This window comes from Talpa occidentalis, unplaced genomic scaffold (genome assembly GCF_014898055.3).
Source record: "Talpa occidentalis isolate TD23 unplaced genomic scaffold, MPIMG_talOcc4v2.1 talOcc4.6, whole genome shotgun sequence".
Taxonomy (NCBI): Eukaryota; Metazoa; Chordata; class Mammalia; order Eulipotyphla; family Talpidae; genus Talpa; species Talpa occidentalis.
In genome coordinates this window covers 33,608,636-33,612,764 of record NW_023604972.1, presented here as the reverse complement: position 1 = coordinate 33,612,764, position 4,129 = coordinate 33,608,636, and positions in this window count along the sequence as shown.

Below are 4,129 nucleotides of genomic sequence, written 5' to 3'. Positions count from 1 at the left end.
TCATGAAGGGAGATACAAATATGAAATATGTGTGTAAACTCATATAGTTATTCATATTTGCTTATATGATACAAAAATTATGGGATAATAATCCATAACATTGGGGAAAATATACAGAGAAAGGAAAAATAACAAAGAATAATGTGGAGAGGAACAGGGATAAAAATTAGACTTTTTTTAGCATATAGATTTTAGGTATTTGATTGTAGAAGCAAGAAAATATTTTGTATTAAAATACCTTAAAAAAAGCAAACAAAAATCAACTTAACTTCATACTAAGGTGCAATGGCACAGAGAAAAAATCTTAACAAGACACTGTGAAATAAAATCATTTAATGCTACATTTTGATTTGATATAAAAAGTAACATGAATTACAAAATAATGTTTCAGAATTCATACTATTAGTGATAGTTCTGTGATCATTCTTTTGAGAAAGTTCTGTGTGTATTTTGAAAAAAAATAAATGAATAGTTATGGTGGCTTTACTATAAGCTAGGATTTTTAATGAAGTAAAAGGGAAATAATAGTTATAAGGTCAATGAGACAAAGAAAATGACCAATAACCCTGCACCCTGAAATTATTAGAATTAATGCTTTATATTAGAATATATATGTAAATATATATACACATATATGGCATTTTTCTACCTTTATATTGGGTCACTATCTGTATCTCTGTCCCTATCTACACACATCAAATTTGTATTCTTTCAAATGATAAGGTATGGAATCATTAGAATAATATCATTTTGTAAACTCTAATGATAAATCAATCTAGGTTATGGATATCAATGTTTCATAAAATCACACACATGACAAACATTATTTTCCTCTTGGAAAATACACAAATAGCCTGTACAGTACTTATTATCACAAATAATGATCCTAAACTTCATTGAGGCCCTACATCTAACTTTTAATCTATGAGATGTACAGAGAATATGTGGACATAATAAATGACAGGATGAAGAAGCAGTTGGCAAAATCCAGACTGAAAATATCTACAGAAACAAATAGCAGTTTTTCATCAAATGACTTGAAAGAGCAAATTTTTATTGGAAGGCAACTCCACATTACACAAATTAAGTGAATCATTAATCATTCAATATATAAGGATAAGAACAGATTATTAAATTATGAGACAAACAGAAAAATTATCATTTATTGTATTTATATAATATTAAGACATAGGGTTACATTTTAGAGTTGTTATTGTTTTGATCATTTAAAAAACTGTGTTTTGTAGAAATATATATGTTGAAATACTCTTGGTTGGTGAAATATATGATATTGAATGTTTCCTTAAAATAATCCAGGGAAAGGGGACATTCATCGGGTTATATTTGAAGAAAAACTGGCATGGCTTAAAAAATAATTTGAAAACATTGTAATGAGTGTTCCATCATTCATTATTCCCTTCACTTTTGTATATGTTTGAAATTTTCTCTAATAAAATATTTTACAGACACACACACATCAAATTTGACTTTCAGAAATGGAAATGTGAGGCTCTTGGTGAACTAGTCTTCCACAAAAATAACAGCAATACTGGAAAATAGTTAAACCATTTCAGAATTCTATAAATTAACCAAATTCATAGAAATAACTGAAAGGAGTCCTTTCAAGAAAAATTGCTGGCTTTCAATAGGATGCCAAAGTCTATGGCATTTCAACTGTTCCTATTCCCAGGAGCCTCCCTCCTGAGCTCTTTGTCACATAAGTCATCAAAATCAGCAGATTTGCAGCCAAATGAGTGGATTAATCTCTTTCAGTACCCTGTTCAAAGCTTCATCCTCAGTGCGCAGTCAATATTTTGTACAACTAGCGACAAACTGGAAAATCTCCATTCCCGAGGTGTTACGGCTATTTGGTTTGAGTCAGTGATCAGCTTACTGAAAAGAGTCCTGTTTCCAAATCATTGCCAAAAGTGAGAGTAATCTGCTGACAAGATCAAAGAACCTGCATTAAATGGAATACAAGTGAAGAAATAAAGAATATTAAAAATGAAGGACAGGCAAATATGTGAATGTTACCACATTGGGATTCCTTCCCTAATGTTATGGGGAGACTTAACACAACACACTTGATATTGGGTAGATGAGACCACTGCAGTTTGTTTTGTTAATCTGGCCTACTACCTAATTAAAAATACAACTACTTAGAGCATCATATTATACTTTGTGCTTTTGGGAAATTGTCCATTGACAGTTACTATGTTCTACTTATTTGATAAACTTAGATTGATGACTAGAACAAAGCAAAACAATTCTAAAAATTACAAAATCTTCTAGCCATAACTCTTGGCTGGCTTATTCAATAGCTATAATACATAATGTAGAGTAGGGACTGGCATTTTACATAATACATTTCCAAATATATTTTATGCACATTTGTTTTGTCCATTAGTTTAATTGGTTATTGAATTTTTATTATTCATTTATTATAAAGGATGATGGTATTTGAAAGAGGCTGACTTTGAGTCTGTCCTTATAAAACTCACTAACAGGTGGGAAGAATTTGTGTTCAGCGCTAATTATACATATCTCATATTGAGTTACCTGTAAGTATTGGGTTATTAGTTCAGACACAGTTCTGAGATTTCAGATAGCATAGAGATGCATTAATAACTTTAAAGATCTGGACGATTAAGTAGACTAGATAAGGCAGGGAGAGATCTGTACATTGAGGGTAGCTCTCCATTCTTTTCAACCTTAGACATGAACTCTGCGCCAGATCAAGTGAGATCTTTATATGAGGTATATGCATTATTATTCCAGGCAAGAGGGAGCTTTCACTTATAAACCTGACTATTTATACCTGAACTTACAATATACTTATCAGAGACCCATGCCCATAAATAGTCAGCTTTGGATTTATTTTCTATAAGCAATTTATAGTTAGTCATTCTGTAAAGAATTTTCAATTAATAAACATCCTCTTTCATAAAAATAGTTTATTTATTCATAAGTCCAGTTACATCACAGCTAGAACGATTACAGCATGCCAATTTCTTTTTGACAAGGGTGTCCCCTTGATGCAGAGAGTGAATGGTTAAAGTTCATGGTTTCCCTTTTGTATTTCCAGATTGTATGGGGAAAAGAAAATAATGTATCTAAGAGAATATTCCACAGTCTTACTTATCTAAGAAAGTTAGTAAGGCTATGGTGCTACTTTGCACTAAAAAATGTATAGATGTTCCTTTAAACTGTGTTGCAGATAACTTACTTATTCTTCAGTATATCCTTTCCTCATCTAGTCTCAGTCTATGATCCTACAGGGACTAGTATATCATTTGGTGAAATGTAGTTTAAGTAGTATTTGTTAAAAAGAAAACTTAAAAAAGGAATGATTCTTCAAAAATTTTGCTGACCTGCAATGTTGGTAAATTAGGCATCAAGAGCATAATTCTTTTTATGCTTTTATATTTTTTGCAGTGTATTGTTTTATTGCAGAATATTTTATTGTAATAGCACTCATTTCTGAGATCACACTTATTTTTATGACTTGCTTGTGATTAGAATACATCATGTAAGTAAAGTGACTTAGTTGAAATGGCTGCTTTGTGAATGTCATTTTACTCTGTCTGTATTTTATATATTTATAGGAATGATCTCTAAAGAAAAATCACATGAACTTTCATTGCACAAATCTTTTTCTCAACTGATGAGACAAGAAGACATCACATATTTGCAGTTTGCAGACAGGGCAATTATAAAATGTGGGAAAAGAGGAGCAAAATGGAAAAACAAAATCACATATACACATAAATTTATTAAATGAGACATAAATATGTAAATAGCTATATCATTTATTATCAAAGTTATAGAATATTTGATCATTGTCACATTTTATTCATGATAGATGATAGAGCACTGTTGTGTTTGTAATTACATTTCTTTGGGAAAATGCTTAAAATCTTTGTAATACCTACTTTCTAAGATACTTTTTTAAAAGAGCTAAATAAGCAGCTGCATGTTATTAAAAGTAGTGTTTTCTTTGTTTCTCAGTTTTTAAAACCTGAAACAAAATTCACACATAATAACAATAAAAATTGCTATGCAATTTCTAAATGTGTTGTCTTAAGGTCAATAACATTTATATAATCTATAAATCACACACACACACACA